We start from the raw sequence: 22,803 nt of genomic DNA, 5'->3' as shown, positions 1-22,803 counted from the left end.
TGGAAAGCCCTTTGCTCTGAAGCCAAAACCAAATCAAAATTAACAGCAAGCTCTGTGTGATGCAAACCCAGCCCTTAGAAATAGGCAAGGAGCAGTGATGTGCTTGCACATACCTCTGCTGGGAAGGGCTGGCTGGAATTAGGAGCTGACCGGAACCCGAAAATGAGCTGCTGGAAACTGCCTGTCCCTTCTCTACCCTTGTGCTGCTTCCACCTATGTAACGAGGTGCAAAACATCCCCCAGCCAAAACACTAGCTTGTTTTCAATGTTTTCTCCAAGTATGCACAAATACTTACACATGGTACGGACAAGGAGGAATAAAGCTTTAAATGCTTTAACATTCAAGAAAAGTACTCTGTGTACCAGGAGTTTTAGCGATCTCTTTGGGAGAGCCAAGTGTCTGAGCAAATTAGCCTTGGATACGAGCAGCCTTGCAAGCGGCTGTCTAAGAGTGAGCAAATACCATATTATTAAAGACAAATGAAAGTAGCAATTGAACTGAAGAAGACAAAGAGTTTTGCTCATGTAGATGCTGAGCATTTTTTTCCCCTGTCTGCGTTTCTGAGCTCAAATCCAATGAGATCCAAGCTGCTTTTATATTCACTGGCCTTCGAACGATTATTTAGTGAAGGTCTTATGCAAATTGCACGTCACTGTCCCCATCACAAGCAGCAGCCCATGGCTCTGCTCAGCCTGAGGATGATGGTGCAATGTGAGATGTGTTTGTCCAAGAAATGTCCCCCTGTTCGATGGGCTCCATTAAACACAGAGCTTCCACTGCCGTCAGGAATGCATCTCTTATTTCTAATAAACATAGCGGCTAATTAGCTGAGGAGAGGGACTCAAAGGAAACAAAGGGGTTGGAACAGAGACTGGAGTTTCTTTAGACTTTGAGATCTGGATGAGGTTTTTGCAGCTGGGGAGTGTGATACTGGGTGAGGACAATCTGACACTTGTCAGCACCCATGAAGATGAAGCCAAAGCTGTGATGGCAGAGCAGAAAGGCTCCCTGTGAGCCCTGAGTTTTGCTGTGTACACAGCTGGAAGCCCATAGACTCCTGAAAATGTATTTCAGAAAGGCTTTAGCCCCCTGGGATGGGATATAAATTACCTTTCATGAAATAACAGAAAGGCAATATGCTACCTCCTACCTACTGTCCCTTAAGTGTGCTTTCTCCCCATACCTACTGCCAAGCAAATTATTTCCACCCAGCTGAGTCCTAAATCCTTCCCACATCAGCATGAATTTGGCCATCATCAAGTCATCCCTCGAGCATCCTCCCAGGGGTCAAAGAGGCCACATCTAGGCTGGTGCGAAACAGATTGTTTGCAGCCTGTGTGCTCATAGGACAGCTCGTGCTGGGCAGCCCTAATTCCTTGGCAGGATGCCTGTACCAGATGTGCCTGACACATGGTGGGACTGAGCTCAGAGGGTAGCACCAGTCACCAGAAGTCAGCTTGGAGAACCAAGAGTGTGCTCTTCTGCTGCTGGTGCCATCCTCACAAGATTGTTCAATGCAGACTAGACTGCACTATGCTCTGGCTTTGGGAAGTCCTCCAGGGACTGTTCTGGGGCTGTTCCCCATGCCTGCCATGGAAAGCTCCTTACCCTCAATATGCCATCTGCAAGACTCAGCATTGGGCCACCGGGTCTCGCCATGGGTTGCACTTTATTGTCACTGCAGTTTTGGTGCTGTTGCTCATAGCCTGCCCCCTCCATGAGGACCTGGGGCTGAATTCTTGCTCCTGCCAATGCAGGCTTTCCAGCTGAAGCGGTCTCTGCATGGAGCCTGCTCTGCTTGGGCTCGAGATAGCTAATCTCACTTTGCTCCTCCTAGCAACAAACATGTTTGTGCCCAGCGTGATAGTAAACACAAGAGACGGAGTAAGAAACATGCTGAGCCAGGAGAGCTGGAAGAGGGGCTCTGTCTGAGCTGAGAAGCTGGCTTGGCTCCTTCTTTTCAAGCTTGGACTGACTTCAGGAGCAGAGCGAGGCATCAGATGTTTTCTTCTTCCTTGTCCAGTCCGAATCTGTCATAATATTTGTTATACATTTTACTTATTGTATGTATATAGATGCAATCTAAGACTGAAAAATGTGGTTTGTGTTTCCAGCTCAGCAGCACCTGGTGTCAGACCCAGCCAGCCTTAGCCAGTCCTCTGTGTTGGTGACCTGTCCCTGTCAAGTCCCTATCAAGCTGTTGCATCGAGTTACAAGCAGGTCAGGGTCAGATTCACACCCATTGGCCCAGTTCAATACTCAGCCATACCACTGATGTAAGCTGCTGGTCAGCATAGTGGCATCCAGGAGGCATTGGAGTAGAGAGGTTTCTCTGATGCTTGTGATATGAAGTAACTGCTCAAATCTGTATAATGGAAGGTTCCAAAGCAATTGTTTTTGTAACTTTCTTTAGGGGCAGCAGACATGGGAGAAGTATTAGCCTGACTCTAGCAATCTGAATTCATCAAGCCTAACACATTTCCTTTCCTCACTGCCTGGAAATTGTGCCAAGAGATGGGCACCATAAAGGAGGAGCAGGACTTTCGTGTGATGGTGACTCTCTTCCCTGAGTCCTGGAGGCTACATGTGGGTGAGAAGTAGCAATTTCCTGGCAACTGTATCAGTACTCATTGTGGGAATACTCATTCTAGGCTAATTCCCTTCTTTGGGTTGTGCACACCAGGTTGAGCACACACCTGCTTATCCCCTGCAGGAGAAGTTCTCTTTGTCCATTGCCACGACCCCAAGACCTCAGGACCAGTCAGCCTCATCCCAACGCAGCACCCACCATGACAATGGGACAACCCTTGGCCATCAGCCCTGTGCCTTCCCATAGGAGAGGACTGATGCCCATTGCTATCTCTGCCTTTGCTTGCTGTGAACCATCATAGAACCATAGAATCATTTGAGTTGGAAGGGACCCTGAAAGGCCATCTAATCCATCTCCTCTGCAATGAACAGGGACACCTACAGTTTGATCAGAGCCCTGTCCAGCCTGACCTTGAATGTCTCCAAGGACGAGTCACCCACCATGTCTCTGGGCAACCTCTGTCAGTGCTTCACTACTCTCACTGTAAAAAAACCTTTTTCTTAAATCCAATCTAAATCTCCCTACAGCCCAGCAACAAAACCCCACATATTGCTGCTGTCCGTGCCAGCTTGCCTCCCTTTTACACCTAGGAAGCCAGGTGCTTAAGGCTCATCTGCAATCAGAGCTCTTCAATGTGCCTTCTCCTCTTTGTGTTATTAGAACTCAGGCTCCTATGACTTGTAACTTGGACCATGACAATTTGCAGCCACAACCTCACCCCCCCACCAAGTGCCCCTTCCTTCTTCTGCTGGACACACTGTCATTAAAGAGCCTTTCTAACTTTTGGCTAATTGGCAGAGGTTATGTGCATGCTTCAGAAAAAGGGTAAATCGTTATAACCTCATGCCTCTGTAGTCAATTATAGATTGTTTTCCCAGCTCAGCCAATTTGGCAGGCGGTGACATTGCAGTAAAAACTGAAAGCCTTCAGCCAGCATGCCTGATGTCTCCGCTTGAGAGCAGCTCAAACCAGAACCTGCATCTTGATCCTCACCCCAGTCCACAGAGAGATGAGCTCTGGACGTGTGTCAGTCCCAGGGCATGCAGATTGGGCTAGTCTCTTATTTATTCATTCTTCTGTTCCTTTTTGGTCAGGTCAGAGGTGATGCTTCTATAATACAGCAAGGCTGATTTGCACCAGCATCTGGAACCATCTCACAGGAGAAGATGCTCAAGTGGAGCCTCTACGTTGCTTTGATGTTATCCTATCCTCCAGTTTCCATCCTCCATTACAGAGAGGAGAACCCCTTGCACCTGGGCTCCCACATTGCCCCTGGATGCTCTTGAAGGACAACATGATGTAGATTCCAGCTTGTGCATGTTAGGGAAAATTCCTTCTCCAAAAGAGTGGTGATGCACTGGCACAGGCTGCCCAGGAATTCACTGTCCCTGAAGGTGGTCCAGAACTTTGGAGATGTGGCACTGAGGGATGTGGTCAGTGGGCATGGTGGGGGTGGGCTGGGGTTGGACTCGGCAATCTCAGAGGTCTTTTCCAACCTTAATGATTCTATGTCCGGATTCATGCTCACAAAGACCTGTAATTTCACATACCTCAAGATTTAATATGCAAGAGCACTGCAATTGCTTGCCTATATGCTACTAGGGTCTGGAGCAGGAGCACAACACCATGCACCCAGCCCCAGCCCCATGTATTCCTTCAGCCACTGTTACAGAACAGAAGCTGTACCATTTCCTTTGTAGATACTTGAGCAAAACAAGGTGGTTGTGCAAAGCACAGGATTCTGGATCATGCATGGGGGCACTGCTAGGCAATGCCCAAGTGCTCTGTTTACAAGTCCACCACCTGTTAGTACAGTGCTGACTGTGCTGCTGTTTGGGGAATTACATCAAAAAGCACTCTGGGAGGTTGCTCAAACCAAGGGCAGCCAGACAACATCTTCTTGACCATCTGTTACAGAGTTCACTGAAGTGTGGCACATGGCCACCTCCGCAGTAAGTAAGGATGAGCCAGGGGTTTTGAGCTGTTTCACTCACAAGTCACTTCCAAGGCAGTGCTGGAGTAGCAGGTTGCTACTTGTGATGCTACAGAAGAGGTTTCTGAATAGTCCAGTCCTGAGGCTGCACAGAGAAACTGGAAAAGGATGTAAATTGCAGTGCTGCACCTGGGTTCTTCCAGTTAAAATGGACAAGCTGGAAAAGGGCTCTGAGCCTGAAATCTTCTGCTTCTTCTGCTAATCTTGAAAATGAGAAACCTCAAGTTTCTGGTTGGCCATGAAAACAAGGGCATATGTTATTCATCCTATATGAAGGTTAATCATTTTCAGTGATATGGAAGATCCAAGGGCTCCAGCCATTTGGCAGCCTGCAAGTGTTAAATGTGCCACCTACTCCACAGGATGGGACCAAACCCCAGTTTCTGAAGCTGCTTGTGAGCAGCCATCTGCTCCGTTAATACAAATGAAGAATTACGTTGTTTGGGTGAATTGGCTTCTCCAACAGAAAATGATAAGGCGTTTCATATCTTAATATTTAATGTCTGCCAATACCCATGTAAGGAACAGATTTGTGAGAGGAGGTAGCTTTGCAGTCTTGATGGAGCAGTGACCAGAGGATGAGAGCTAATGCCAGAAAAATCAGGAGAAGAAATAAGGCACAATTTTAACAGCTCGAGTGATAAACCAGTGGAAGTGCGTCCTTACAACCCAAACATGAGGACTTTAAATCATGACTGGATGTTTTTCTGGCTGATAGATTGCAACTCATCCCAAGGTTAGGAGCTTGCTGAAGGCATTCCCAGATAGATAAAAAGCCTGGGTTAGGTGAGTGGGCAGAAGACAGGGGCAGCAAAGAGCAGCTCCCTCCAAGCAGAGGTTTCCAAACAGCACTGTGTTCCAGCGTGCTTGGATCTTTGGGTGCATGATCAGGACACAGCCATCTGTCAAAAAGGTGTTACTGATCCAAAGTCTTGGCCAAACCTCTGCATTTATCCCCACATTTCACCTCCTTTGAGCTCTGTGTAACTCTGCTTTCATTTTGGTTCCTCTTCCACTCCCAAACTCCTTCCTGGCACAGACATCTTCTGTTCGTTGCAGTGGAGTTGGACTAGATGACCTTTAAGGGTCTCTTCCACCTCAAATGATTCTAAGGCCCTGTGATTCTGCAATAGGAAAAGCTGAACAACCATTGCTTTCCTCCTCCCCTGCCTGGAGCTCTGTGTGTTACTTGATGTGAAACTACCAAATATCTGTGGAAGAGTTGAACATGTTCAGTGGAGCCTTTCCTTCCACCTTAAGATACTGGTGTTACAAGTAGGGGTCACCCAGCCAAGTGTTGGTGCCTGCATCACTGCTGCTCACCCTGGGCTGTCTCCTTGGTCAACAAGCCCAAGGTGAGTTTTTTCTCCTCTTAAATCTATCACTCAAATTAGGGCAGACAAATCTCATCCTGAAAGTGCCTCTTCCTCCTCTGTGCACTCATCCTGGGGTGATTAATGTTGTATCTGATGTTAGATGAGCTGCACCCTCCATGTGTCAGAAGCACTTGGCTCTGCTGCTGGTCTGTGGCAAGATGGGTTTCATCCTCTCCTCCTTCTCAATTCCAAAGCTCACTTCTGAGCTTTATAGATGCTTTGAAGAGAGCAAAGCATCTCTGAGCTCGGTTTTGGATTGTTCCTGTAGGACAAAACTGTCCTAATAATATAATCAGCACAGGGTGATGTCAGAAGGAAGGAACAGGAGGTTCTCCTCTCCCTCATTCAAACAGGTCTAAATCACAGCAATAGGGTTGGTTTTTTTAGCCAAAGATTTTTTAGTTTAAAAAAAAAAAAAAAAAAGGGAATTCAGCTCTCCAGAAATGCCCTGCAGATTTGTGTCAGCTTTTGTTGAACTGCCAATAATAAAAGAAAGAGAAACGTAAAAGCAAGAGCTTGTAGGAAAGAGCCCGTAGGAATTGCATTCAAAAAAGTCTGAAATTTTCACCTTGGGAATAAAAAAAAAAAAAAAAAAGAGAAAAAAATAATTAGCTTATGATCTATTAATTGTTGTCAATGTTGCCTCAATTTTACCTCTTACAAGCATTTAAAATCTCTCAAAGTTAAAAAAAATAGTAATAAAAAAATGGCTTTGTTTCCAGCAGAAACAAATGCTTTCTTCAGCAAGATCTTTTCTCCTTAATTGATTGATTCACTTCAAATTTTATAATAATTGCATTTCTGGTCGGCTTAAGTCTGAACTTCCAGTGAACTAAGCGAGTCACTGAGCTGCTTTATGAGCTTAATTAGCTAATGAAGTGCTTGTTATCAGCGCCAAAGATTTCTTTGACGCAAATTACTAACACCTAGAAATGTAAATAACCCCCCAAAATGAGTTCTGAGAAAATCACACTGGCTAATTTATTCTAAGCACAACTAATGGCTTATATTGCTTGGCCAGTTAGTATCGATTTATTTTAAGCAGTAATTAACCACTGTGTGAGTAAGAAATATATTATCTTTCCCCTGTAAGAATATGTAGTCATAAAGAGGAATCAATACTGATCCAACTAAGCCCCACTGTACCGATAAATTGCCACTGTTTGCATTTATTATTTATGCTGTTTCTTAGGTGTCCGAGTACATAATATACAAGCACATTTTTAATTAAAAAGTGATAAGACATCCAGTTAATTTATGGGCAGCGGCGAGCCAGTCTGTGAGAGCCTGGTGGGGCAGAAGGGCCGGCTGCTCACAGGGCTCCAACCCAGCTGTGTTTGCCTCTCCCATGCAACGTGGACACAAATGGATCCTTGTTCACCCCGCATCACCTGCTGCCATCCAAAATTGTGCTCCTGGGGCAGGGAGTTGGCCTGGACCTGGTGCACCACCCATGGCTTTAATGGGGACCAACACCTCCAGGTGATGTTCAGCGCAACATCTCCACTCACCCCTGCAACTCCATGTAGTCTACTGGACAACACGGGATAGCCTAAAAAAGCCTGTACAACCTAGTGGGCCAGCACCTTATCACAGAATCATTAAGGCTGGAAAAGACCTCTGGGATCACCAAGTCCAACCCCACCATGCCCACTGACTGCAGTGCCACATCTCCACTGTTCTGGAACACCTCCAGGGACAGTGACCCCACCACCTCCCTGGGCAGCCTGTTTCACAATATATACCCTTCAAGAGCCAGTACAACCTTGTAGGCAAGATCCATATACCTTAAAATAAACTCTCTGATGACCCAAGCTGTATAAAACTGTCTCAGTCCCTGTTGCTTACCTACAAGTGTTCTGAAGAGCCCAATCAGCAACCATCGCTGCTGCTGCAGCTGGGGAGCTCCCCTCTCCTAACAAGGTTTCCCAAGCAAATCCTCCTTGCCTCCAGGGCTGTTATTTATTTTCTTTTTCTTTTTCTTTAAATATGGAATTTGGCTGTTCTAATCAGATGGCATCAGATGGTCCAAGGTCGCTTTTATGATGATTATTATTTTTTAAGCACGTTATTTATTTACGGTGTTTTTGCTGCGTATTTTAGCAAGGTGAGATTTTGCCCGAGGGTCGAGCATGCACACAGGCTCCACGCAATAGCCTTCTACCAGGCAGACACGATAAGCAGATGGGCATAAGAGCAAACTCTTGCCACTTACTTCCCTCTTGATATTTTAGTGTTACAGGACTACAGTGTTCATGGTGGAGTTTTTTTTTGTTATCATCTTCTGTTCCTACAGTGAACAGGGATGCTCATTGTTCCTTAATTTCACAATGTATCCCCCATAGCTTACCTTCTACCTATGTCCTCTTGTAGTCTCTACTCACAAGTCCCAGTTCCTGGAGCCTCGTGATTATTCAGTGATTTAAGAACTTTTCTTCAACAACAACAAAACTTCCTTGTGACTGGAAGGAGCTGCTGGTATGAAACTCATCTGTGAAAACAACTAACATGCAACATTCTAAAACACTGTGGTTTTTCCAAATCCAGTCTTATGATTCGTCGTGTTGGCTGAGGAGAGGGGAAATCTGCCTCGTGATTTTTGGTTCTTGTTAGCATTGCTGTCATGGTTGTTATGTGTGGGAATGCGGCTGGTGAAGCTGCACAGCTCATTTCCCTCTCTCTCCCGAGATACTGCCTTGGACAGCTTGGAAATCCCTCAAGATGAAGCTGTTATTTTGAGTGTTTTTATCAGGCTGGGCCAGGAGCTTGGGTCTGTCTGGGAAAATAACCGTGCTATAGGGCTGGAAACACCAGTGTCCCCAGCTCAGGTGGGATGCAAGCACACACACAGCCAAGGCCTTCCTTCAGCCAAATGACCAATTACTTATCAGACCAATTCTGCAGCTCTAATGCAAAGTATCAGTACAGCACTGCCTTTCCCTGCAGGACTTTTCATAATGAAGACGGTGAGACTTTGGAATGCATTGTCCAGAGAAGTTGTGGATGCCCATCATTGGCAATGTTCAAAGTTGGGTTGGATGGGACTTTGGGCAACCCGGTCAAGTGGGAGGTGTCCTTGTCCAGGACAGTGGGTTGGAATGAGGTGGGCTGTGAGGCCTCTTCCAAACCAAATCATTCTATGGTTCTGGCACATGCAGGTGTTTTGAGACATGGATCAGGGAGGACAGCTCTGGTAGACTCAAGCTTTTGCTTGACCTTAGAACTTTGAGGATAGTCAAATGACATATCCTGGAAGAGTCCAAGTATATCTAATTAATACTCTTATTTTTATCTATGCCATTTCTGTCTATATCACCTTGCCCATTGAGGCTGTGGATGTCCCCTCCCTGGAAGCATTGAAGGCCAGACTGGATGGGGCTGTGAGCAGCCTGGTCTAGAGGGAGGTGTCCCTGCCTACAGCAGGTTGGAACTACATGATCTTAAATGTCCCTTCCAACCCAAATCATTCTATGAGTCTATGATCACAGATAATTATAGGTAACATTAATAATATTATGCCATGCTATTATGCATGCATAAATAGAGCAAGGTAATTTTACACTTAACCAGAAATGCAATGGGGAAAAAAAAATGGCAGTGATCTAATGGTTGTGAACAGAATGTCTAAAAATATATTCAGAAACTGGAATTGCTGTGAGGAACAAATATCTACATAATGACGTTTCTCTTAAATATAGCAGAAAAGGATCACAGCAGCAATTTTTTCCAGTTAACTCAGGCAATATGAGGTGAGGCAGTCCCACTGTGTCTTCTCTGTTTACCAGCTCTGACGGCCTGATACCTTCAGCTGGGAAAACCCTGCCTGGAGAACCCAGGAACAGGGATGAATTCATGGGGATGCCACCAGCCCTGAGGTCTGGGATCAAAGGACCAGCCTTTCCCAACAAGAGACTTCATGGACAAAACAGAGTGGTGGCACAAGTTTGGGAAATCTCTTGGAAGTCAATGGGACTGATTTGCACAGAATTAAATTTGTTTCAAAATTTAAAAAAAAAAAAAAGCTTTTTTGAAACAAGAAAATAGAAAATTATTACCTCCAGACAAAAGGTAGCCCTGTTTTTCTCTGCACCAAGGAGCTTTGATGATGTTTGGGACCAAACCTGAGCAAAGCCCAACAACATCCTCCATTGAAGCTGCAGAAGACATAGGACACAAATCTCTGTTGGAAAAGACCACAAAGGGTCAATAGATCTCATTTACAATGGGAAACTGAAGGACGACTGGAGTACTCAGCAGCTGTGCAGACCAAGCAGGGTCATTGGTGAAGATTGTGGGTCTAAGCTGTAAGCACCAAGCTTCGGAGAAATGAAGGAAAAACAGAAGGAGTAAAATTTGGGGAAGTGCTTTTATCACAAACTCTTGTCCTCAGAAAGCTATGGCAATAACAAATGCATCCTCCAGCACATAAAGAAGAAGAAATAAAGGTTAAAACTCTGTGGATCGTGTAGCTGTTTTTCTGTTGTTTTTTCTTTTTTTTTTAACCTTTTTACTTTAATTGCCAGTTGTGATGGCAGAGAAAAAAATATGTAAAAAGCAAGAATAGCTAAAAATAGGTCAGATAAAAGGCAGCATATCTAGCCATAAATTATCCAGAGCCCAATAAAAGCTCAGTGAATGAGACAGTGGAATGTGTGGGGGCATGAAGACATAATGATATTAAATTAGAGCTTGCCTTCAAAACTGGAGAGGGTTGTGAATTACTCTCATTTAAGAGCCTTGCAGTAATCGATAGTGGCTTTTGCTGCCTGTGGACAAAATCTCATAAATCCCCTTTTATTGCAGGTGTCTGTGCAAGAAGAATATGTGTGATGGGGGCTTCGAGGAAGGGGAGTAATGTGGATGAAGTGTCCGTGCTCAGGCTCTGCTCCTCCTGCCCCCACTCCCAGGGTGCTCAATGCTCGCTGTGCTAATTGCCGTGCCGTTGCACTTAGGAGGTAGAATGCTGTCAAGATAGGCTCCCTCTGGAGAAATTAAATGCTCTGCCTAAACTGCATGCACCATCAGGCATATTCGTAATGGATCGCTGGGCCTGTGTCTACTCTCACTGGTGTAAACCTAACGTAGGAACAAGAGTTTTCCTTCATTAAATCCAGAGATCTCCTAGCTTGGGTCCAAAGCATCCACATTCTTCACTTCTGAAGCCAGCAGTACCTAGCAGAGCTGCAGAGTATGTTTCCTACAAGGCCTGTCGCTTTGCACGTTGGCTCCATCTGTAGACTGCTACTTTGTCCATGCCTGGACATCCATCTTATTCTGCTGAGAAATGTTGGTGTCTTGGTTTTTAATGCAGGAGACAGTGGTGTGTCAGGTGTCTCTGGGTACAGAAATACCTGCATATTCTGGTGTCTCACAGCCAAAACTTATTACAGGACACAAAACTCAGGACCTCTTAGCACGCATAGGACCTATAACATAAACACAGTGTACAATGTACAAAGTACAAGTACAGTGTGCCACAGTAAAACAGGAAAGCACAAAGGAAAAACTTATTATCTAAAAGGCTGGTTATGCATTGGCACAGGCTGCCCAGGGAGGTGGGGGAGTCACCACCCCTGGAGGTGTTCCAGAACTGTGGGGCTGTGGCACTGAGGGACGTGGTAATGGGCATGGTGGGGGTGGAATGGTAAGCTGATGATTGGACTAGAGGCCTTTCCAACTTCACTGATTCTATTTTTCAGTACCGTAGAAAAAGGTAACAAAAGACAGCATTCCCCGGACTGCTCAGGATGGACCTCTTTGCCTTCCTGTGGTGTTTGCATTGCTTCTTGCATGTTAATAATTAACAGGAATCACTTAGGCCAGTACCTCAGGAGCTGCATGCATCTTCCTGATGGGCTTTGCAGGACAAGCCTTCACCCCAGAGGAACATGGACCACTGGGAGGTGAGCAAGGACAGGGCTTAGCTCTGCAGTGAGGACACAAAGCCACACTTTGGCAAGAGGAAAGCTGGAGTTACCAGGATCTTTGGAAGGAAACTGAGACCCGGCGTGCCTTGCTCAGCCAGGGCTTTGGGCCGGCATGCAGCCCGGCATGTGAGAAAGCAGCAACCAGCAGTTATCTGCATTCCTCTCATTCCACCAACAAAGTCTCCCCGCAGTTCATTTCCTCTAGAAAGGTATTAAGGAATATTAGAGGGATAAGAATCTGCTCATTAAAGATATGTCCAGCAGATCCCTTGCTCACAAAAGGAAAGACTGCAGGGCTTAATTTACCCAATTGTTGATGATTGATTAGCAGAGCCATTTAAAAATGTTTTTGATCCTCCAGTCCCCACATTACAAGCATGGCTGGGGCTGCAGGGCTGGACTGCTCCCAAGTAATCTCGGAAGCTGAGGGAGCTTGGAACAAGATTTTATTAATACTCCAATCGATAAGCACCAGGGAGCAGCAGAAGAAAAGCATTCTGCCGTATTGCATCAAGGGTGGCAGGTTTTCAGCAGGCTTGGACAGCTTGCTTGGCTGCAGAGCACCTTGCAGAGCTGTGTGCTGGTCATGCACCATCCCTGGCAGCCCGTGCAGTTCTAGCAATGTGCAATGGGCTTGGAGCTGCTGCTGCATGGCTGCTTGCTTCTCTGCTGTTCCATGTCAGGGGGAAACATGGGGCAAGGAAGGCTGGGATAGAGCTGCTTTGAAACGTGGGCAGGCTCCCTTGCCAAGATGTTTTTAATTGAGCCTTTTCATCTCCATCTTTCATCTTTCAGGCTAGATACTAGGAAAAAATTCTTCTCAGAAGGAGTGGTGATGCAGTGGCACAGGCTGCCCAGGGAACTGGTGGAGTCACCATCCCTGGAGATGTTCCAGAACTGTGAAGTTGTGTCCCTGATGGACATGGTCAGTGGGCATGGTGGGGGTGGTTTGGGGTTGGACTTGGTGATCTCAGCAGTCTTTCCTAACCTTAGTGACTCTATGAATCAGTGGTGGTATCCAGTTCCCCTCACTTTGCATGGCCTCCATGCCAGTCTGGTCACAGTTCCCTTTTCAGACAACGGACAGAAGCAGACACTTGTAAAGTGTGATTTATCTGCTCTGTTTTAGACATGTACACTGGGATGCATTATGTGCTGGGCCTCCATTGCCCAAATCTGTTTATAGAGAACTGAACTGTTAAAAAATAACAGTGACAGTCAATGGAGATGCCTGAACAGCTCATGGTGGTTGGGTGCGTTGCATGTGACCAGCCATTAAAATGAGATTCAGAAGCCTAACATGAAAGACTACGGCCTTTCTGCTGTCCTAAGATGTCACAGTTGGCCTCTTGCTGCAGCTCCAGAAGCACACAGATCACCTGTAAACTCAGTATAATCTGGATCTGTTGCCTGCCAGGTGAGATAGTCTGGGACATTTCAGATGGCCTCAGCCATCTGTATTTAGGCTTTCCTTATCCTGCCCACAGACAATTACATCAGACCCAAATTAGTTATGCTGGTTCTTGTCACTTAGCAAAGATTCAGTGGAAAACATTAGCACTCCCTTGACTTTCAGTGCTAACATGATTTTGAAGATTCAGTGTCTAAGAGCAGAGCCCAATTGCACTGGGCGACAAACAGCTCAAACGGATGGAAAGACCAGCTGCACATTTTTTTTGCTATGTGAAGGAGACAAGTGGCTGCAATGAATCTTTCTGTGCAACTTTCAGCTTGGATTTTCCTTGTGGTGAATCCTAACACTGAGACTGAACTTCACAGGCATTCGGTGGAATATGTTGCTTAGTCTAGTAATTGTCATGGTGGAAGACTGGAGTCCTTTGTCCCCAGTCAATCAGTTTAACAGCAAGCCTGAAAATTCTATAAATCCTATGAATCCTATAAATCCAGACCTCCCTCCTAAGAGCTCACACTAAGTGATTAAGAGAGAAGTTATGCAGCAACATTTCTTTGCAGCACAAATAGATCTGATGCACAGCTACGTCTGCCCACCGGGCAGCAGGACGAGGATGGCTGGTAAAGTTTCCAGCTTGTTCTTCTACATCAAGGTGCAGTCTGCAAGCTGTATGCATTCTGGAACATGTTCTGCCCTGGGATATGAATGGGCAGTTCCCATTTCCAACGCCCTCTCAGACCTGGAGGAGTTGAACTCACCCTCCACATCACTCATTGGTTGTATCCCAGGGGTGCTCACAGTCAAAGTGCAAGAAATCTATGGGAATCTTTTCTTCCTCTTAAATATAGCCTTGAGGGTATTAAAAAGATGAGTCTTACACAAGAGAGAGATCCCATTGCCCAGCGTTGGGTGCAAATTGTAAGAAGAGAGTTCACTTACCCAACAAACTGTCTTTCTGGGCAAAAGGAGAGTACATAGAGAAACAATATGCCATAGGCAAGACCTTTGTAAGGCAGGACACAATCCCTGCACTTTAGCATTCCAAAATTAAAATCTACCAAAGACTTGCTCCTCTGGACCTGAATCCTGCTGGGTCCATGGGTGCCTCAGTTTCCTCTTTGCAATAATGGGGCACTAGAACTTTTTTCTGCTGTTGGAGCTCTTCTACTGCTTGCAGATTGTTCAGACAACATGCATGCTCTAAACACGCTGAGCTGAGGATTATATAAACCAGCTATGCACATAAATTCAAGGATTTAATAGGGGAAGGAGGAGGGTTTTGTTTGTGTATTTTTTATTACAGGATATAAGCAGGCAAATAAACAATTTTCCATGTAGTCTGAACTTTAAGGCAGCCTAAATCTTTTCCCACTGTCTTTCAGAGTCCTGTTTAAAGTCAGAGACAAACAAGGGAGCAGATATGCATTTATTTTATTTCTCTGCAAAGAAACAAACAAGCGCAAAGTAGTTGAAAGTTAGGATGAGGAAGAAAGCAGCTATTCTCACCTCTTAGGTCTGACAGTGATGCAGTTTCTCTTCATTTCCTGGTTTAGGGTTCACCAGCCTTCAGGTGTCCAAAGCATAAATTCTCCAAAAGGACCAATCATGGCAGGCTTCTTTAATGGGAAGGAATGGAGTATGAGTCATCTGATCTTGTCTAAACAATTGTAGACAGCGAGTCCATCTGGGAAAAGCACTGCAGTGGGGAGATGCACTGGCAGTCATTCACACTTGTGGGCTCAAAATTAGAGGCTCAGATGAGAGGACAGGATTCTGATTCTTGTCATATGGCTCCAGAATTACAGAAGTGGACACCTTGGAACTGCAAATCAAAGGGCAGCAAGCTTCAGCCCACCTAGGTGGTGCTTAATAGCTGTAGCCTCCATCTAAGTTAGTCTGGGATCTCATTACAGTCAATGGAGGCCTCAGTTCATCACCATTACAAGCTGTCATTGCATCATTTCAGCCCCAAGCCAATTGTGAGACACAACCATACACAAGAACCATTTCATTCCCACCCTGAAACACCTCCAGAAGAAAGTTGGACATGGATCCATTAAGCTGTTAATGAAGAGTTTGGCAAAATGAACTCCACAAAACAGCTATGAGTTTCTTCTGGAAAATCTGTGCTTCTCAGAAACAAACTTCTGAGCCTGGAGACAACAAGTAATGTGTTGAAAAGAAATTCAGTGAGCTACGGGGAAGGGCAAATTCTTGTCCATGTTTCAGTAAGTCACAAGGTGCAATAACTGACCATAGTGTTGAATGCAAGTATGTACTCTGGATCAGTTGAATGGCTCTCTGAGTTTGGTTAATCAATTACAGGACAATGTTGCCTGCTATTGCCTTTTCAACGCGCTTCAGAAAGAAGGTTTGGTTTGTTTGTGTTTTTTTTTTAAGATGCATTTTATTATGGAAGGGACATAGTGTCTGTGGTCCTCCCAAACCAACTTAGTATGGATTCCTACCTTCCTCAGGTCCTTCAAGAAGGGATGACAGGCTGGTAGAACAGTGGACTAACGAGACAGAAAAGAACCAGACTGCCCAGCACATTAAAAGAAGACTAGAATAAGTTTTCAAAGAACATATCTCAAAGGATCTTCAAAGGATCTTCAAAGGATCAAAGAACAACACCCAAAGGACAGGGATGAGAGGATGTCATGGAGGTAGGAGTACACTTTCTGGCAACACTTTGTTGGGACATGTTTAGGTCCCAGTACATTCTCTCTTTCCAGACATAGCTAGGCATCCTTCAGCAAGAATTATTTAAGCAGTGGTAGTTTGTTCTCCTCAGTATCTGAATTTTGCTCAGAAAGATTAAGAAAAAAACAACACTGGAGACTGAAAATTGTTGCTTTGGCTTTGGCATGTAATCCAGCAGACTTCTTTTCTCTTCCTGTCCCACTGTGCTTCCATATCCACTCCAGTTTGAGCTTGAGATTATCTTCATACATTCCTCTTTCCAAGAGAAGGTCCCACATGGGGTGACACATGGGGGCATGGCCTGCCAACAGACAGCAGCACAAATGATGTCCTACAGGTACCTCAGTCTGTCTGGATAACTCATAGAATCACATAGCCATAGAGGTTGGAAGGGACTTCTGGAGATCATCGAGTCCAACCATCTGCTAAAAGCAGATTCCCTGCAGTAAGTTGAGCAGGAAAGTGTCCAGTTGGGTCTTGAATATCTACAGAGAAGATACTGAGTTACTTTGAGGAAAAAAAAAGAAGTTGGAGGGGTTCCTGGTGTTAATCACACATTTTCCTCGAGCAACTGAAAAGTCTGAGTCAATCCTGGTGTTTTGCTAACTTCGTCTTCTGGATCCCATCAGCAAAGCTGGTGTCCCTGATTGTGACCCAGCCCTTGCTTGGCAGGTTAGTGGTTGCCTAGTAAGTTCGTCCCATCAGAGAAATCTTGCTGTTTGTTCTCCTCTGCTGTCGTTTGTCAGTCACAGAATCACACAATCATCATGGTTGGAAAAGACCACTACGATCCCAAGTCCAGCCCCAACCCACCCAAACTGTGCCCACTGAGCACGTCCCTTAGCTCCACCTCCAGGGATGGTGACTCCACCACTCCCTGGGCAGCCTGTGCCACTTCATCACCACTCTTCTGGAGAATAAATTTTTCCCAATATCCAACCTGAACCTCCCCTGGCACAACTTAAGGCCATCACCTCTTGTCCTGTCACTGTTCCCTGGGAGAAGAGGCTGACCCCACCTCACTACAACCTCCTTTCAGTAACAGTGCAAGAAGGACGGTCTAACTCCATGCTGCAGCCTCCTTGAAGAGAAATCAATCCTTTAATTAGGCAACTGCTCCAAAAGTATTGGGGCTACTCATATTGCTGGGCACAGAGTGGAGGGATTTTGGAGAAGACCTCAGCAGTGCAACACCTGGAACAAAGAATCAACAGCAGCGTGAGCAACACATCATAAATGTCCCCTATCCAACTTTGAATTAAACACCCACTCAGCTGAAACATTTGAATGATGAACATCATCATCTGGGGGTGAGGGGGGAGGGAAATCTAGGCGGCTTTATTTTTTTCCAGTGTTACAGAAAGTATTTCCTTCCTCCTGCAGATGTGCAGCTCGGTGCTGGAAACAGTTACCCGTCGAGTTCAAGCAGCTGCACTCATGTGTCACCAGGCTATGAAACACCAGCCCCGAGCTGTCAGCTCCACCATTGAAATTAATGGGCCAGACTGTTTACATTACTGGAAATCATCCCATTTAAATATATATGTTATGCTGAATACGTAACACAACTGTGAATTGGCAGTGTGGAGAGAAGGGGATCGGGTCTGGAGAAGGGAAGTTGGAGGGGGACATGACAGGGTGTAAAAGGAGAAAATCCGGGAGATTTCCCTCGGGGAAAGGATATTAATTTGATGAAAGAAGTGTAAGGAAAGACAAAAATTGATCAGATAGCACTGGAATGAGAGAGATAAAGGGGACAATCGTTTTATGTATGGATAAAAGGATAGATAGATATGTGAGCTCTGTTCAAGAATAAACTCAGGGTGGGATCGTATCAGTGTCCCAAGCATCAGAGGTCACTGGGATCAAATATCTCCAAGGGTCACAGAGCTTTTCAGCGGTAATGGAGATCTTCAAAAAGAGGAAAACACACAGACTAGGAAGGGATTTTTTTTCTTTGTTAGTATTCAGGAAAAGCAGCATTTTTCTGCAGCATTTTAAGGGAGTAAATAATCAAGAACATGATGCTGGAAGAACTGGGAATGGGCCAGAGAACATGGGTGTTAGGCAGGGAATGTTCAGATGCAGGCAGGGTCTGAGGAAAGTGATGGAGGCTTCTCAGTCTGAGATGGACGAGGAGCAGTGAACTGCAGCCTGTGCAGATGGGGATGCTGTCCTGGGACAATGTGGCAGCCCAGATCTCCTCCTCTGGGTTTGCTGTGCTGGGAATTTCTTGCTTCCACCAAAGCATGTCTATTAGTTTCTCCTTTTTCTTATCTGGGCTCTCAGTGGAGGGATCACACCCCACGAGGCTCTGAAGATCCTGTCGTCATGGCTTTGTAGGAACTCCCAGGTGATGCTGGGCTGGAGGTGATCCAAGGTGACACTGGGATGTTTGGGACTTCCAAGCTGACACTGGGCTGGAGATCCATCTGGGACTGTTCAGAATGCAGAAAAGAAGGCTTAGGGGAGACCTTATTGCTTTTGACAACTCCCTGAAAGGAGGTTCTAGTGAGGCGAGTGCTCGGCTTCTTCTCCCAGGTAACAGCAATAAGATAAGAGGGACCTCAAGTTGCACCAGGGGAGGTTCAGGTTACTAGGAAATCAGTCTGAAAAAGTCTGAAAAAGTGATCAGGCACTGGAATGGGCTGCCCAGGGAGGTGATTGAGTCACCATCCCTGGAGGTGCTCAAAGAAACGTTCAGATATTGTACTGAGGGACACAATTTAGTGGGGAAATATCAGTGGTAGGTGGATGGTTGGACTGGATGATTTTGAAGATCTGTTCCAACCTTGGTGATTCTATGATTCTATGATCCTCCATGATGACAGGGGTGTGGGGCTACTTCCAAGGTGACACTGGGTTGGAAGTCCTCCCAGCTGACAATGAGCAGTTTTTGATCTCCAAGGCTCAGGAACAATTCAAGGCTTGGCAGAACCATGAGTTACTCCAACAAAAGGAGATTCTGCCCTGACTTTGATCCATCAACTACAGACAAGAACCCTTCCTACAGATCTGATAAAATCCTCATTTTGATGAAAAGAAGTTGGAAGAAGGGCAGAGATCTGAGGCACCAGCTTTTTAATATGAAGTCGAAACCACAGATAACTCGGAATTTGTTAATGACTGTTTATAAGGGAAAAGACTTCTTTGTAAAGACAAAAAGGATTGCAGCATTCAACTCTTTGTTTTGTTCTTGCTTTCTTTTTTATTTTTTTCCTGGGAGTTGTAATGTTCACCTGCATTGTCATACAGGAGCAAGAAGAAATGATTCAGAAGTTAAACATTGCTGTGAAGAGACCATCAGTCTCACCAGCATGTGCAAGCTCATAACTCCAGGCGTGTGTGAATGCATTTTTGTTTTGCAGGAGTTTGCCTCTGCTCCAGGGTGCTGCAAGAAGCAGCCCTGCAGAGGGAGGGTGCAATGTGAGCAGATCCCAGCATTCAATCGTCAAGTATTAATGGGCCAGGAATGCTGCAGCTGTAAAATATGGAAAGAAAATCATTCTGCTTTGCAGAAGGACCTCGCTGAGGATGACTCCACCAGCACAATCCACCAATCTATCACCTCCCAGAATCCCACATGAGAAGGTGGGATAATTACTATAATTTTAATGTACTCCAAGATATTTAAATACACTCAGTAACCTAAAAATATCCTGCTTTTCCGTGAAAGCTCTGACTTTCTGAGGTAATGCTGCCCCAGAGCTGCTGATGGTTCACATGCCAGCCCCTTCTATTGCCCCTCTGGGCTCTATAAACCATGTCACAGCTCTTTCCCCTTGGCCTCGTGGAAAGTCTTTGCCTCCTGCATTTTGCACATCTCTCTTTTGGGAAACATAAATAAATAAATATATGTATGTATTTCTCTTGCAGCCTGGAGATCAGACAGGGAACCATGAATCCCATGGCTGTGCTGGAGCCCCAGAAGGACAGAGGATGGAGAAGAGGACGTTAGAGACAGGGTGGGGACCATAGAGCCCGGGCCAGATGAATGCTTCAGTATGCTTGGAAGTGTCAGTGAAGCAAATAGAGTGTTTCTAACACAGTCCTGAGCATTGAAAAATAGTCCTTAAATTGCCTCCAGAACCGACGTGAAATCTGAAGATTTGGGAATATCTCTTGTGATTGATTGAGTGACTGATAGATTTGCTGATACGTGTGCTATACGTGTGTGTTAGGACTTGATTCAGCTGTCCAAACACAGTTTCTTTGAGCCAAGCTGGATGTTAGAAGCTCCCAGACTCCAGCTCTTCCTTCTGAAAGGCACTCATCTCCCCTCAGATGTGTCACTTTGCCAGGCCTGTGGGATGCTTCAGATGCACAAGGGCATCTTGGATGGCACCAGGCTCTGTGCGTGGGCAGCCAAATCCCACCCTCTGAGTCAGAAAGATTGCCTTCTCAAGGTTTTCTCTACAGTCGCTGGGATCAGAATTCTACCTTCAAAATAAATAACATCCAAAGCCACGATTCCTGGATGGTCAATTAATTTTGTGGGGGCTGGTTTGGAAAGATTCTGAAACCCAATCCTCTCTGTAAAACTGAGAGTCTTGGCAGCTGTGTCAAGAAGCAAAGTGTATATTTTCTCTAGAATTATTTCTACCATAATAAGAGAAAACAGCAGTAAGAAAGAGCCTCTTCTCCTTTTATTTATTTTCAGAGGTCTCCAAGGGTCTCTTGTTTGTCCCTCTTCCTGCTGGAAAGCAGAAAAACCTCAGATGAGGTTGAGTCTCATGTTTATTTGCACAAGAGCAAAATTATTAGATAGCCTCTCGTGACTATGTTAATCCATGGGGTTTCAGTAACATGGATGTTCATCATACCTGTCCTATGGATAACTTATTGAATGAAATGAGGTGAAAGCTGCTAACCCTGCATTAGGAGCTGGGTTGGGTTTTGAGCAGTATTGGGAAGGCTTCTGGTTTGAGCTTTTCTTTGGTCTTGAGCAAAGAATGAGATGCAAATTGCCCACTCTGAACTGACAGGCTTTTCCATTCATTTCTAGGGTCTTCTGCATCAAACTTGCAGGGCAAGCACACAAAAGAAAACAAAGAATTGCACAAACTCCAGCTGATACGAAACCGATGACCTTTGTTCTGCTCCTTGGTTAACCACCATGAAATTATTATTGCAGAGATAAGCATCATAAATTTTTGTCTGGCTTTTTGCCTAGATCCTGTTTAACAGTATTTCTTGGTAGTTTCTTAGTAGATACTTTTTAGCCCTGGCACCATTCCTGGAGTACTGGCAATTAATCAGATTAACATTTATCTTTAGAAATAGCGAGGTATTCAGCCTCCTCAGCTGAACGCTGCGGAACGCAGGGAGAGCCTGCAATAGAGCAGAGCAGCAGGGCAAACCACACAGATGTCAGAGAGACCACTGATCTCCCAACGTTCCTTCCAGTATGGATGTCTAGGACTTCTCACTCTGGTAAATTCATGCCCATCATTTCCAGACTTTGCAGAGGTGAGAGCTATATGCCTGTTTTTATGCTTTGCTTCTTATGTTGAGTTGTTGAAGTGATGCTAAGTGAAGCTTTTCCTCCAGCTTGTTCCAGGGGATGCTCCTGCACTGAAGAGATGCTCAAGACCTTCATTCACTCTGCTGCATTTATTACCTAGGGGTACCATGGTATCCTGCTCCATTGAGACCCCAAATCTCTCAACTCAAATTTGGGATGAATAAGGGCAGAAACAAAGGCCAGGACATGGCAAATGGAGGGCAACACAGTGATTGTGAGCTGTGACCCCAGAGGAAGCTCGTGGTGTTAAACCACTGCAGTAGGAAGCACTGGGGGACCATGGAGAATGAGGAAGTTAAGGGCAGGAATAGGGGGAGCCTGAGGAAAGAAATGAAGGGTATTCACAGAGAATAGCAAAGGAAATCAGCATCCTGGGAAATGGCTTCCATCCAGGAGCCAGCTGCCAAGGAGAGCACTGCAGAACCAGGACTACCCTTCAGGTAAAGCAAATATTTTTATTTGGGGTCCATGTTAGCCATGAGCTGCATTTTGGTGGAATCTACTGGTCCAACCTTAAAAATGAACTTGTAAAATACAGAGCAAAGAAGCTGTTTATGGCTTAAAGAGCAAGGAAAGTCCTGCTCCTTCCTCCTAAATCACTCCACAGATTCATGTGTTCCTCATCCTTTCAGCCTGTAGTCCCCAGCTACCAGAATCTCAAGCAGTGTTTTTTGGAAAGGTGCTGGGGATGTATTTATCTCTTTCTGAGATGACACTGATGACAAACGTCTCTCTTTTCTTTTTTTTTTTTGTTTAATAAATTATTTGGTCTTGAAAGCTTGGCTCTTTTAGTCCTGGCTGCTTTACTATCAACAGGAAGTCTATGGCAATAGCTCACGAGAGTCAGACCTTGAGAAGATGTCTTCCACCAGACATTTTGAGGTTTTAATCATTTTCGGTGTTCCTCATTATTTCAGCTAATAAATCCAGGGTGGTTACAGTGATGATTCATGCAGGATGCATCCTGTTTCTTCTCTCCCACATCTTGCTGGCAAAAAGCTGCTATGGATTAGGAACCTTGCCCTTCATTTTTGGAAATTTCTCTCCCACTACAGACTTCCAATGAGAATTGCTGTGGTATTTCACTGTGTGCTATTTCAGAGCACTGGCTTTTTTGACGCAGTCATCATCTATATGGAAAAGAGGTGTATACATGAATCAGTAGTATAGTTCAGCTGCATCTGCATTAGAAAGGCATAAAAATGAGTTGAAATGCGTTCTTCTTCGCAATGCCAAGTCGGCAGTTCAGATACACACCAAGACACTTTTCAGACA

The 22,803-nt window shown here is 45.2% G+C and overlaps 1 long non-coding RNA gene across 1 annotated transcript; it reads left to right on the top strand.

Moving 5' to 3' along the window:
* The first annotated feature begins 11,786 nt into the window (after nucleotides 1-11,786).
* On the top strand, nucleotides 11,787-20,535 carry LOC125696266 (uncharacterized). Its single transcript, XR_007378254.1, has 4 exons — nucleotides 11,787-11,863; nucleotides 15,779-15,967; nucleotides 19,373-19,595; nucleotides 19,881-20,535. It is a non-coding gene; the product is annotated as an uncharacterized LOC125696266 (long non-coding RNA).
* The last annotated feature ends 2,268 nt before the right edge of the window (nucleotides 20,536-22,803 follow it).

Source organism: Lagopus muta, chromosome 7, assembly GCF_023343835.1.
Source record: "Lagopus muta isolate bLagMut1 chromosome 7, bLagMut1 primary, whole genome shotgun sequence".
Taxonomy (NCBI): Eukaryota; Metazoa; Chordata; class Aves; order Galliformes; family Phasianidae; genus Lagopus; species Lagopus muta.
The sequence above is the reverse complement of the archived record's forward strand: the minus strand, read 5'-3'. Positions and strand labels throughout refer to the sequence as shown.